This window comes from Sphaerodactylus townsendi, linkage group LG10, assembly GCF_021028975.2.
Source record: "Sphaerodactylus townsendi isolate TG3544 linkage group LG10, MPM_Stown_v2.3, whole genome shotgun sequence".
NCBI classification, from domain to species: Eukaryota; Metazoa; Chordata; class Lepidosauria; order Squamata; family Sphaerodactylidae; genus Sphaerodactylus; species Sphaerodactylus townsendi.
Genome location: NC_059434.1, coordinates 71,125,567 through 71,140,622, shown reverse-complemented (window position 1 = coordinate 71,140,622; position 15,056 = coordinate 71,125,567). Strand labels below are relative to the sequence as shown.

At 42.4% G+C, this 15,056-nt stretch overlaps 1 protein-coding gene across 2 annotated transcripts in view; it reads right to left on the bottom strand.

Moving 5' to 3' along the window:
- Nucleotides 1–15,056, bottom strand: part of UNC5C (unc-5 netrin receptor C) — a 368,989-nt gene that overhangs the window by 71,403 nt on the left and 282,530 nt on the right. The window lies entirely within an intron of this gene.

The window sequence follows — 15,056 nt, the reverse complement described above, 5'->3', positions numbered from 1 at the left end:
TCGAAAGGCACCATTTGAAAAGGCGCCAGAAATTCCGCGCGTCGAGGGGGCGCGAGAGAAGCAGCGTCGGGGCTTAAGGAAAGTGGGGAAAGGGCATATCACTTCTGGATGTGTGCTGGTGTTGGTGCGAAGCTTGTTTATATAACACCATCCCCATAAAGCTGCCACCAGCCAGGATGATGATAGTTGTACACTGGTCTTATCTACATACCACATGTTCAGGTATACACATGAAACATCTTACATGTTACTAAAATATATCGACAAACCCTTTAGTAAACAAAGCATATGTATAGATTGTATTATATGCATGTTTTCCACTATCACATTTGTAGTAGATTTCTGGGCCTACATATATACTCTTTTTTTAAAAAGTGATTTTAGGAAAAGTTAAGAATCTAAAAATGTGCTCACTAGCTACACAATATCCCATTCATTCTTACCCCAAAGAAACACCCCATTCTCCCTGAGCTGCCTGAGGTAAGCTACCCTAACTTGGCTGAACATTCAGTGGCTTATTTGCTTTTGAAATGAGCATGCTTTAGAGGTCCAGGAGGGATCAAAGCAGCACCTTCATGTCACTGGTTCACTGGAATTTGTGCCCAGAACTTTAATCAGATGAATGAAAGGAAAAACATTCTTTCCCCAGCCCACTCAATGGAATACAGAGCGAGCTTAATGCTAAGAAAGGCCTAGTTTGTACTGACAAACATCCCCATTACCCCCAAACCATTTGAACATCTGTCCAAGGAGACTGGAAGCCAACCAAGCTTACTCCCTCCTAGTTCAGCAACAGAACAGTAACAGCGTATGGATAGTTCTTCACACAGGCAGAGCAGTGTCTCCTATGGTCACATAAAGCTTGATTCATATTCTAGGAAAACTAGTCAGGTTGTTCAAAAGGCACGATTACATCAGGGAAGAAATATTTACATTATGATTGCTTATTCCATTTAATCATGCAAATTATCTCCTATATTGCAATATCAATCCCTATTTGACTTGAAGAGCATGAGTCTGCTTAGAAGAGTATGAGTCTGCTTAGGACTGCATGTTAGCGGTTTATAGTTTGTTGATCTGTAACGGAGTATGTGAACTACCTCCACTAAAAATTATCATGCATGAGTAATATAAAAGCGGTGCCTGAGGGACATGATGCAAGTCGAACCTTTAACACATGCATGGGATCGTTTGGTATCGTTCCTCATCAATTAGCAATGAACCTGCTAGTGAACCAGCCTTGGTGTTTTTCTCAAGCAAAGATGATTAAACAGAATGCTTGACACAAAATTGTCTTTTTCCTACAGATGCTTCTGAGTAAACATAATAAGATCGCTTGTATACCTGAATTCTTGCCTGTTAAATGGAAATAATACATAAGAACTTAAGGAGAGCTCCGTTAGATCAAATCACATGTACATTTCATTCAGAATTCTGTTTCCATCAAGAGCTAACAAGATATATATATTTTTAAAAGAGCTAAAAAGATACTTCTAGGAAGTCCACAGGATAGGCATGCGTGTGTACTGAATCAGCATAGTCACTGAGACACACATTGTGACACAAAAGTTTATTTTTTACTCCTGGTAACTCACAGCTGGTTTGGATTCCATATGTAGAACTAAGATATTTTGTCCCAAAGTACATCACTTTACATTCATTCACAGTCAGTCTCATTTGACTTTTTTGTTGTCTGTTTATCCAGTTTAGAGAGATTCTTTCAAAGCTCTTCAATTCTAAATAACTAGAAACCATCCAAAAGCTTGGCCTCATCATTCGTCTCCTCTGACCTCACATCGGTTGGGAACAAGATGGAAAAGTATCTCAGGAGAGCCCCACTGCTTATTCTTTACATTACAAAAACTGTTTTTGTGGCTACTTTGTGTTGGCCTACTTTATACATTTCTTTTGAAGATAAATGAAGATTATAAAAATCCTTTGCACACCTAAAGAACAGTAAAATAATTCATAATAATAAAACCATGGTTCCTTTCAAAGTGAGTGCTGGCCTCTATAAGAAGATCAACACTGGAATTGAACAAGGAAGCAGGTTTTGTAACACCTAAGTATTTCCCACACCCACGCACATCCCCTGCCAGTTGTCTGGCAACCTTAGTTACAGCTTTCCCCCACTCAATGTTCTGGGAATTGATGATCCTGTCTCTATGAAATTACAGTATCAGAGATAAATATCAGAATTAAAGTGTCAGAATTACAATGTCACAGATAATTCCCCCTCCCAGGTTCCATCCCCTGAACAACTCTCAGGTTTAGACTATCAGCTCTAGCCAGGAGACAGATAGGGTTGCCAAACCATAGCCTGAAATCCCAGGAAGCATTTGGGGGATTTGCCAGCATCATGCTGGTGCATAATGTTATTGCCAGAGAGAAGTCCATATGCAGTGTGGCATGAAATTTACCAACAAACACAACATGCTACAAGCTGATAGAGAGAACAAAGAATTGACCTGGCCACTAGTGTCTGGAACAAACTATGAAATCAAAATGTGCACAAACTGGTATTATTGTACTACAAATATCCCCTTTCCTCCACACTATTTGAACATCTATCCAAAGAGACTGAATAATGCAGGTGAACTAGATGATTTAATATAACATCAAGGACCAGAACATTTCCCAGCTCCCCATGATAAAATAATCTGGAAGTTCGGCAAACTGAAAACTAAAGCATCTGACATGCTACAAATTATAAAGATAAGGGCACAAGAAATCTGGCCCAGCGTAGATGAAAACATCAGATAACGAAAGGGGCAAGCACAGCATGAAGATGAGTTAGACTAATAGCAAACCCTTTAAATAATCTCTTTGACATACCCTCTTAAGCTTTTTCACCTATACTTTTGGGATTAATATCTAGCATCTAGAGCTACTTCTTTATAGACTTTCTTAAAATCAAACCTTGTAATACTTTTTTCTTCAGAAGAATGTATTAATAATTAATAATTCATTAATAATTCCTTCCAAAACACTGGCTGCATTTTCTGAGAATGAAAATTTAAACCCCGTGCCACTGTTTGATGTGTATAATAATTTATCATTAAAAGGGAAGATATTGTTTTTAAAGCTCATTAGGACTTCGACCCAAACCACTGAATCTTCTGATAACATCTTTTAAAGATGAGGCAATTAATAGTGTCGTTGGTAACAGAACTATAAGGTGAATAAGAAGAAGAAGACTTGGTTTTTATATTTATACCCCACTTTTCTCGACTTTTAGGGAGTCTCAAAGTGGCTTACGATCGCCTTCTCCTATGAGAGTTCTGTGAGAATTGTGATTAGGTCAAGCAGGCTTCATGAGGAGTGGGAATCAAACCTAATTTTCCAGATTAGAGACCACCACTCTTTTACACCACACTGGCTTGTAACAACAGACAGAGAATGCTACTCAAAATCACCACTGAAAGCAATAGCAAAAAGAGAGAGCAACAAATAATGCAATAATAAACCAAAACAACTTATAGAAGGGGCGGAGGAGGGGAAAAAATGTGCACATCACTATTAATTCCCTCCAGCTTTCTCTGTCTGCCTTGAAGGGAGTTCATAACAGTTACAGCCAGATTTAAATGGGGCTAATTTTGCCATGATCAATATAATGGGTAATCAGACTCTACTCAGTACTTTATCAGTTACAACCCACTGGCTGTTTCGCTTCACAATGTCCCATGTGCCCCTTATCCTCTGTAGACTACACTCATGTTGTGAGCTTAGCATCTAACTGTGGCTGAATAGAGGAGGTGGAAATGTTTGTTTCAGTATATAGTAAGCATTTACAGACAACCAGCTCCCTAGTGAGATTTATCCTCTATGTGGGAAGTTTTTAAGCAGTGATTGTGGAAGAGACCATCTGGACAAGCAAGGGCCGTTTCCGCACGGGCAATTCATGGCGGCCTGGAGACGGTAAAAACACCGTCTCCAGGCCGCCATTACGCGAGCGCAGCTGCAACGCAGTCACGCAGCGCCTGCACCGCCCGGCCGGCCTGAAGCCGGCGTTTCCCCAGAGCGCTTCCCAGCGCTCTTTTTGGGGAAACGCCGGCATGAAGCCGCTGCCGAGCGAACGGCAGCGGCTTCATGCCGCCTCCCCCACCCAGCACTCACCTTGTCCCCGGGCCTCCAGCGCGTCGCCGAGGCCCGGGGACACGCCCCCCTGCCCTGCGCCGCTGGAGCAGGCGCGCAGGGCCAGGGGGGCGTGTCCCCAGGCCTCGGCGACGCGCCGGAGGCCCGGGGACAAGCCGGGTCGGCTGGGCGCTGGCGCTCCGCGGCGCCGGCTGCCCAGCTGCTTCAAGGACCGTCCATGCGGACGGTCCCAGCGTCTTCGGGTCGGCGCACAATGCGCCGACCTCGCCGTTTCCGCCGCCGTGCGGAAACGGCCAAGGAGAAGGTACCAGTCTCCTTTGCTTGTTAGAAGCTTCTTTTTTTCTCAGCTAAGTCAAACTGATAAATGAACAAGCCTATATTGTTTCTCAGATCAGAAGTGATTTAACCTCAGACAGGGGACCCTTTTCACATTAGTGATTCAGAATAAGCATCCAATGGAAGCCTGTGTATTATCTGTGATAGTATCAGCAGACTGCAAGGTAAACAGGCTAAAAGAGGGCAGCATAGTACCCTTACTACAGTGCAGTTCTCAGTCAGTATCCACACATTAAAAGCTGCTGTTCTTTTTAACTTTTCATTCAGAAAGGTTTCTTTTTCTTCACAAGTATAATGTACTGATGTTGCAACATTGTGTTGTAGATAAGCTGCATGCTGTGCACAGTCCCTAGCACTGTAGACTGTATCAGCCTCACACTGTTCAGGCAGCAAGTTCCAAGGGGTTAGGGAAAGGAGAACCATCAGTTTTCCACTTTGTATTGCAATATATAGACCTGGAATATATTGACATCTGAAGACCTGCAATATATTGAAATCTGAAGAACTGGGAAAATGCAAATGTTTTATTTTTTTTGTTTCTTTTCATTTTTTATTATTTCTATTTTTTTCATTTGTTTCAGTTCTGAGAGCAACAGTGGCATGGTGATTAAGAGCAGGTGCACTCTAATCTGGAGAAATGGGTTTGATTCCCTGCTCTGCCACTTGAACTGTGGAGGCTTATCTGGGGATCTAGATTCGCCTGGGCACTCCAACACACACCAACTGGGTGACCTTGGGTAGCCAAAGTTCTTCCAAGCTCTCTCAGCCCCACCTACCTCACAGTGTAAGCAGGTCGGTCCGCGCTAACAATGGGGTGTTTGGGGGGGTGGGAAGGGAAGCCTCTTTGAGTCTTTTTACAGGAGAGAAATGGGGGATATAAAAACTCTTCTTCTTTTTCCATTGTTGGTTTCCAATGCTGGTCTGAATTGTGTTCATTCTTGTACAGCTGTTATACTCGGAAGAAGCAGGGTTGGAGCCTGTAGTTTTGTTCCTTTAATAGTACAGCTTTCCTCTTGTGCATGGTGTGTTCCAGGTGTAAGAGACTATTCAAAAAATAGAAGAGCCTCTTCCAACAGGAGAAGGTGCCTCACATCAGAATGGGCATCAAATTCTCTAGCTCCTCTGGTTTCACTCACTTCATTTTTGATCTAATGAACTCTATTAAGTAGGTATGTAATGCCAAGATAGCTAGCTAGCTAGCTAGCTAGATAGCTAGATAGATAGATAGATAGATAGATAGATAGATAGATAGATAGATAGATAGATAGATAGATAGATAGATAGATAGGGGAGAGAGAGAGAGAGAGAGAGAGAGCGAGAGCGAGAGAGAGAGAGATTTATTACGGCCTTTAGGCCAGCCAAGGTATGTAATGCCAAGTTGCAACCAGTTTATGGTGACTCCAGCAAGGGGCTTTCAGGGCAACTAAGAAGCAGATGGTTTGCCTGCCTCCACAGAATCTTTCTTGGCGGTCATTCATGCAAGTACTGGTCTCCTGTTTAGCTTCTGTGATCTAATGAGATTGGACAATACCATGCCACATTTTTTCTATTTATCTATTACTCCAATAATAAAAAGGTTGATAAGTACAAGTTGAAAATGTAGAACATTAAACTCTGGCTTGATTTTTCTAATATTCCAGACAGGACAGATGGTCATGAAGTTTCACTGCTAGCTTCTCTTTTTTCTAAACTGAATCTGGGAGAACCAAGATTAGTTTACAAAGTGTGTGTGATTGGCTTCTGTTGAATACATAATTGCTGTGGGTTCTACATACCACTGTGATTATTAACTTGCCGATAGACTGGATGACAGAAGGTACATAGAAGACATTGGTTTACTGAACAGAGAAGCGGCTAACACACTAATTAAAATGGTAAAAGGTAAATATTTATTAGGAAGTACATTTAGGATAGGAAAGAGGGAAAGATAGCATGCTGCTATCTTACTAGCTAGGAAGAGTCTCTGAAACTAACTTTGGAGAAGAAGCAGGATATTAGACCTGAGATTATCAGTCTAAGGACAGACAAGGCGTGATACAAAAGGTCGAAGGGGTCACTAAATTCAGCCTTCTCTAACTGACCATTTGCCTATCCCCTGCTGGATCTTCTTCTCTGTTCCTTTGCATATCAAACACTGCTACACCCAACAGAAGATATACTGTAACCCACCAGCATATTCTACATACTATAGTCTGCCTTCTACATAGATTTGGATGGAATGTCTCATCCCTTATTTATGGTTGGGATTCTATTAAAAAATGAAGGATTAGCTGGACCTGATTCAGAAAGGTGTTCATTATATTCGTAAGTAAGGGCACCTATTCAAAACTACAAATTAGCTATTGCCTTGATTTTGAGATCCTGTGTACTCTAGCTTTGAAATGTTAAGAAGGTGTGGACCCAAGGGGCATCTAGCAAGAACTAAAAAGCAGACTGCGCAAGAATGTCGTTGGTTCTGACAGAGAAATAAGTACTGTAAGCCAATTTAACATTTTTAAAAAATCCCTTAGAAATAAAATGCTGCAAAATTAACAAGCTTGCTTTCTGTTGGAAATTTGTAGGGGTTCATTTGGTTGGCTGTTATTATTCATTACTCATCTCAGACCTATATGCACTGAACAGCATTTGACAAACAAATACTAACTCAGTTTTGGCTCCCAGAGCTACCATACGGGAATAATAATACTACCCTAGTTCATGGAGCTGGTGTAAGGATCACAGGGATCGCATACATGAAATGTTCAGGATGTAGCTAACGTTCTGTAGAAATGATTAATATATTGCTTGTTTCACATGTTGAATGCCATTATCTTTCCCCTATGATGCCATCTGAAGGGACCACTTTGAAATATAGGTGGTTGTTCCCATTCACTCTCCTTTTAATGGTTTTTTAATGGTGATTTCAGTTTATGGACTTTCACATGTTTTATGTATTCTATGTTTTTTGTTCTGTTTACACTATAAGCTACCTTCGGTTCCATAAGCTAGAAAGGCAGCTAATAAACATTTTAAACAAACAAATGAAGAGAACAGAAGAGAAAGAGGAGGGGGAAGAGGAATTTGGATTTATACCCCGCTTTTCTCAACGCTAAGGAGTCTCAAAGAAGTTTACAAACTTTTTTCCTTCCTCTCTTCACAACAGACACCTTGTGAGGTAGATGGGGCTGAGTTCTGAGAGAACTATGACTCGCCCAAGGTCACCCAGCAGGCTTCTAGTGAAGGAGTGGGGAAACAAACCCAGTTTTAACCACATCATGCTGTCTGGTGTAAATAAACAACTGAGAGGCAGCTGTGGCATTGGATATAACAGATTCTATCCATTCCAGAAGCATAACCTGAAATAAAACAACCTGTGCAAGAAAGCAGTGACTGTGCTGGTGCTTTCAAGGGTATGACATTCCCATGACACCTAAGGACAGCACAAAGGGCACAAAGAATAGTTGGATAGTCTACTTCAGGGGTCTGCAACCTGCGGCTCTCCAGATGTTCATGGACTACAATTCCCAACAGCCCCTGCCAGAATGGACAATTGGCCATGCTGGCAGGGGCTGATGGGATTTTTAGTCTATCAGAGCCCTTCGGAGCCCTTCGGGGATCGGGCGGTATACAAATTAAATAAATAATAATAATAATAAATAATGAACATCTGGAGAGCTGCAGGTTGCAGACCCCTGGTCTACTTGCTATGCCTTAAGTATACCCTTGCTCAATGAGAGGCAGCAGTGATACCAGTGAAACCAGATATCACAGAATCTATTCATTCTAGAACCGTAATGGTTAATGCATCCCATTATATTAGCCCCTGAAGCAGTAGGTAGTGTAATTTGTTTGTTTGTTTATGTTATTTATAGAGGACTCAAGGCAGATGACACAAAGTCATACAAGCAGTAATATGGGAATATTCATCAAACAATGAATTAGGATTTGGGTTGCAGAACCAACCAGAAGTCTCAAAAACAGGAAAACAAGAAAAGTATAAGTGTTAACAGGACACACTAAATGATCAAAATTACATAAAAGGATCCAACTTACAGCAAACTATACAGAGTAGTACAGATCACTATCCCTACTTATTTGTTCAGTTAACTTTGTCAACGATTTTCTATAACGCTGCCCTATTACCTGTGTAGAAAAGTCCTCTTGTGGACTCTTTCCAGCCTTGTAATTCTTTCAGTAAGTCATCCAAGGCAAAAAATTTATGCAGTGGAATTCCATATAACTCCCCCCCCTTCTCTATATTGAATGACTAAAGCAACTGCAAACTTCTCATGACATTGTGCCTTTACGCTACAATGCAATGTGGCAGTAATTTAGAGCACTCCTCACCTTGTAGCATTTTCTACTCCCCACCCCATTCCGCTCCCTGGTGGGAGACAGATGTGTTGTCTCTAATTATTCACTGATGGGCATCAGGAGATATATTAACATAATTGGCACATTTGTTCTAATTAACAGAGGGAACCTGCCACATGTCACCCCAAATGAAATGTGAGACTAACAGCCATCAGCAAGCAAGAGGGAAAAATCCCGACAACTGTCAAAAGGGCTACCTTGCAGTCCTAAACAGGTCTCTATTTCAGCTGTTAAAATCAAAACACAGGAACGCAGTTAAACAAAAAGTATGCAGGCCAAATACTATATTACGGCTGCAATATCTGGTCAATTAGTCACTATCCTGAATGACCAGCAACAGATTTTTTTCATTGTAAAACCATTTATAAATGCAAGTGCTTATAAGGCCATGGGTTATACAAGCAATTTTAGAAGAGAACCAGAAAGCTAGAGTGGTTAGAATGCTGGAGTAGGATGTGGAAGGTCAGGGGTCAAGTCCCTACTCTGCCATGAAGCTTGCAGATGACTATGGGCAAGTCATACTCTCTTCGCCTAATCTACCTTATTGGGTTGTTGTGAGGACAAAACGGAGCCATTTTGCAAGTCACTTTTAGTTCCTCCCTTCACACTGGTGAGAAAAGTGGATTACAAATAAAGATGGATGAGTGAATGGTTGGCTACAAAGTTAAAATGGCTCAGGAGCAAGCCAAGCACTCCTGTTGCAGTAGGGGGCGTTTAATTCAGATTGTGCCAGCAGAACAGTTACCAGTATCACCTCATCTATTGCCTCCTCTTCGACTGTTGATGGGTTAGCAGAGACAGATAATGTGGCTGTTGGTAAGCTACTTTTTGTGCCAGCAATCTTAGAGCAGAGCTTGCTATAGCAGCTGTGCATGCACTCTCTTAGGCTCCAGTTGTACATGGCTGCCAGGTCTCTTAGGTTGCCAGATCTCCAGCTATGACATCATTTCCAGTTCTCTCCAGTAGTAACATTATGTACCAGAATGATGCCGGCAAACCCCCAAAACTTTAATTCTGGAGATCTCCCACTATTACAACTGATCTCCAGACCATAGACATCAGTTCCCCTGTTGGCTGCTTTGGAAGGCTGACTCCGTGGCATTGCACTCTGCTGAGCCTCCCCTTCCCAAACCCTACCTTTTCCAGGCTCCACCCCAAAATTTCCAGGTATTTCCAGGTATTTCCCGACCCAAGTGCCTGGCAATGTAACACTATCTCCTCATTTTTCTCTGCTGTCCAGTGGATTGAGTGTAGGCAACGGAACTGAGGCCCCTTCAGCACACGCAAAATAATGCGTTTTCAAACCACTTTCACAACTGTTTGCAATGGGATTTTGCCATTCCACACAGCTTCAAAGAGCATTAAAATCAGTTTGAAAGTGCATTATTCTGCATGTGCGGAATGAGCCTTAGTGAACTTATTTTACAAACAGGGCAAGCTTCAAACATAAAACAAAGGAGCAAATAATCTGTTGCATGAGCACAAACATTCATAAGTGTTCTTTTTTTAGCCCAAACATCACTTGTTCACTACAAGTGGACTGGATCACAAGAGAATACAGAAACCTTTGCATTTAAAAATGCAACAGTCCCGTAAATGGCAACAGTGAGTTATATCACAATGACCTGATGCTATCATTATCTAACTATGTACTGCCAATAAAGGGAATGTGTTTTCCTATTATAGAAATACTTTCTTAATAGCACATATGTGTGCATATCAGGGTTGCCAACCTTCAGACAGTGGCTGGAGATATCCAAGTGACAGTGATCAGTTCACCTGGAGAAAATGGCTGCTTAGGAAACTGAACTCTATGGTATTATACCCCATTGAAGCCACTCCCCAAACTCCACCCTTTTCAGGCTCCATCCCTAAAATCCCTGGGTATTTCTCAACTCGGAGCTGGTAATAGGATTAACTCAGTGTCAGCTCTGTAATTCCACGAAAACCCTTAGAGCTGGGGCTGAAAAAGGCTATAGTAAGGGGGGTGGGGGCAGAGGCATAAGAAGGCAACAGAGAGCTGTAAAGCCAATAAGGTCAGAAAGGAAGAGTATGACCTGGTAAATGACATGTGGAGGAAACAGCGATGAGGGGAAACTAGAGAGCGGCTAGAGAGATCTTGAAATGGGACTAGATAAAGAAGGAGGAGAATGAGGAAACAGGAGGAAGGCAATGCTAAAGATGTTTGTCACTAGGGCCCTCAGGGTGGCGGCGGCAGCAGCAGCAGCAGCAGCAGCAGCAGCAGCAGCAGCAGCAGAAGAAGAAGAAGAAGAAGAAGAAGAAGAAGAAGAAGAAGAAGAAGAGTTTGGATTTATATCCCCCCTTTCTCTCCTGCAGGAGACTCAAAGGAGCTTACAATCTCCTTGCCCTTCCCCTCTCACAACAAACAACTTGTGAGGTGGGTGGGGCTGAGAGAGCTCCGAAAAGCTGTGACTAGCCCAAGGTCACCCAGCTGGCCTGTGTGGATAGATGAGACAGGAGAGTCTGAGGGAAGACCTGAGAGAAAATGGAGGATGGCCTAGCAGATGGAGGATGGCCTAGCAGAAACTGAGGCTTGAGCCTGGGCTAAGTCAGAAGCAAGGGGCAGAGGAAAGGTACAAAGAAGGCTGTCCCTGTAAATGTGTGAAGGAAGAACAGGAGTATTAACAGCTAAGTGTGAAAAGGAGGAAGAGGTAGGCAAAAAGTGATGTTAGGAGAGGCAGAAAGATAAGGATGGGGAGAAGAAGGGAGCAAGGGAAATGAAAGTGGAGCAAAGCCGGCTGGATGTAGGCTGTAGAAGCTGGGAGTGGCATTTACCCATGTACTAGACTGCAGTCTGCCTTGGACCACCCTTCCATTTCTATTCCCACTGCCACACAGCCAATAGCATTTCTGCATCTCCCCTCCTGGTCTCCCTTCTGTTTATAATGAGTCACAAGGCGCTGTAGTTGACAAAGCCACTTCACAGCCATTGAGTATTCAGAGCCATCTCTCTGTTTAGCTCCTTTTGAAAAAAAACACACCTCCTTTTCCTCCCTTTTTCTGAGCAGAATATAAAACACTGCTAGGGTGACAAGTCACCCGCATGGAAATGAATAAACGCAGGAGTTCCAATTAAGGGACAACATTAGCAAAACCAGACCTGCTCTCATCAAACAAAGCAAACAGCAGTTATATTAGATGCAGCAGCCACCTGATGCTACGCATTTGGAGTAGTCCCAGTCTTCTTGGACTGTGCTGCCCAGACAGTACGAGGTGAACAAAACATGTGCCGCGCTCATTCCAACCTGGCAAGCAACGGTTATTGCTCGACACCACAGTAAAACCTATTCATTCTCCTCCCCACTTTTAACGCAACATAAATGCAAGCACGACAGCCATTTTTAAGCCCAATTGGGTCACCACGTTTTACAGCAAATGCTGATGATCTCCAATTAAACTCTTAGGGAGAAATGACCCCTTTATAATTAGTGAAGCAATTATCCTCCCATGTTGAAGGTGCAGCGAATCACACATTTCAATGGAAAACTTCATTTAGCTGCTTATGGCATATTAACTAATCTTAGATCTCATAGATGTTTTGATCTATAACCTTATTGCAAGGAGTTAATTTGATGAGGCTGCCTCACTTAGAGACTGTTTCTCACTCCCAAGGAGATTTGGCATCTTTGAAAAGAGCAGAAGCAATAAAAAAAAAGGGATTAATTGCTAATAACTCTGCTGCATGGCCCCCGGGATGATCCCTGGATGTGCTCTAAAATTTTTGGGGTGGGGGTGGGGAGGGGGTTGCAGAAGTGGCTAAATCAGCTAATTAGGGGAAAGGATGGAATTGCTACAGGCCCAATTCTGCAGTAGAATCACCTAACGAACATTTGCTATTACTATTTATGGAACACGATACACCTAAAGGTGCATCTACAGGTGCTTCCAGATGTTAACTTGTAATCAAAACCACTGATAAATCTAGTCAAGCATTTCTAAAAGCTGCTCTTCAAATGGATTGTTTTGTTACTGGGCTGGCTGGAGTTCGGGTGTGAAGACCCATGGAAAAAGTTTGTCAGGGACTGTGGCTGTTGATGAGAACATTGTAATTTAATGTTCGGTATCCTGACAGACTATTTCAGAACAAAATGCTTGCCGCAAATTCACATTTGGCTTTCAGGGACCTTATGACCAATCGAGACACGGTCAACAGACAGGTTGCCATTTTCAGCTGTGAAGTTTTTAGAAAGTTATGAAAGGTATGAAATAAACACACATCAGTTCAACAAGCAAGGATATGGCAGTTCTCATGGAGTCCTGATAAACAGAGAGGTTTGTGCAAAATGAAGAGCTTTCAGCATTTAAGGATGATGAAGAAATGCAGCAAAGCAACTTTTGTGTATACAAGGAACTTGCTTCCAAAAGCCCGTCTATCCAGAATTGTCTAGGACCTCAATGCTGGCCTAGACAATCTTCTGTACAGCTGTTAAAGGTACAGAAATCCTACCTATACCCCTTTCAACAAAAACAACTAAACAGAATCGTAACTTAATCCGCCATGTGATGGACTGTCTTTGTTTTAGAATGTTCTGCTTGGGTCCCAGTACTCACCCAACAGAACTAGGAAGGCACTAGTTCAGCGGAGCATTCTAAAACAAAGATGGTCCAGCATGTGGCGGATGAAGTTACAATTTATTGTCGAAGGCTTTCATGGCCGGAATCACTTGGGTGCTGTGTGGTTTCCGGGCTGTATGGCCGTGTTCTAGCAGCATTCTCTCCTGACGTTTCGCCTGCATCTGTGGCTGGCATCTTCAGAGGATCTGATGTTGGGAAAGCAAGTGGAGTATATCTATCTGTTGGAGTGTCCAGGGTGGGTGGAGAAACATTGTCTGTGAGTAACAAAGAAGGCAACCAGGTCAACAGTTGAGGGCATCTGAATAGAAGTATGAGTATGCTATAGTCTTCCATGCTATAGTCTCCCATGCTATAGTCTTCATTGTTACTCATACTTCTATTCAGATGCCCTCAACTATTGACCTGGTTGCCTTCTTTGTTACTCACAGACAATGTTTCTCCACCCACCCTGGACACTCCAACAGATATATATACACTCCACTTGCTTTCCCAACATCAGATCTTCTGAAGATGCCAGCCACAGATGCAGGCGAAACATCAGGAGAAAATGCTGCTAGAATACGGCCATACAGCCCGGAAACCACACAGCACCGAAGTTACAATTCTTCTTAGTTCTTTTTTGTTGAAAAGAGTATACATTTGGCTTTACATACAATGAAGCCCCGTTATTATGTGCTTCTTATCACACTCAGATTGGCTCAAATACGAACTGTTGCATTAGAGTTGCTAGCACAGGGTTGGAAAATTCCTGGAGGTTTTGAGGGTAACACCTTGGAAAGGTGGATGGAGAATGTGTGACAGACTGTCCCCACAAAGCAGAGGTCCATTCCTTTACATCATGCATTGCAAAACAGAAAGTGCCAAAAAAGGAAATAAAAATACCCATGTTGCACACTAAATGAATGGTGGGGCACAGTCCATGGGATAAAGAATGTTTTTCAAGCAGTAGTGTAAGTCCCATATAGGATTCATGATACATATGGATAATGGTACAAAGTTTCAGGTATTTATAGAGTACTGAATCAGGTAAGCCTTTCCTCCATCACCAAGATGATTGGACACCCTCCAGTAGAGAATCCTCAGTGATTCATGCTGGAATGAATGAGTTAAGATTTTTTTCATCCTCCAGAGTATCTGGAAGTTAATGGGGGCTGAATTGGGATGTTGTAGTTACCCCTAATTGCCTTTCTTTCTTCCTTCCAACCATCCCTTCTTACCCTCTTAACTATATAACAATAAAGGTCTTTCAAATATATAAATAAAGTCTTGTACAAAGAATGCATTCATCTCCAAATTAAAATAATCATGTAATCTTTCAGTTTGCCCCTTTATCTTTCATCTTTCCCTTTCTCCCCCTTCAAAACTTTATCTCACTAGCTACAGTTAGGGTCAGCAATAAAACACCCCATTAAGGTATTCATACTCATTTGTACTTGGGCCTTTGTTCTTTTAATAGTTGGAAGGAGTCTACAGAGAAGCCCTATTAGGCTAATCTCCAATCTGGGTGTTTGATCTCCCTCCTGACTCAGGAAAAGAAAAAAAAATCATGAGAAGGAATTGGAGGGAGGGGCGGGGGGGGGTGGGGGGAGAAGCCATTATACAGAACTCTTCAGAACAGCTACTGCAATAGATGAGTATTGGACCTGCCAAATGTTAATTGGTGCCTGCCCCAACAG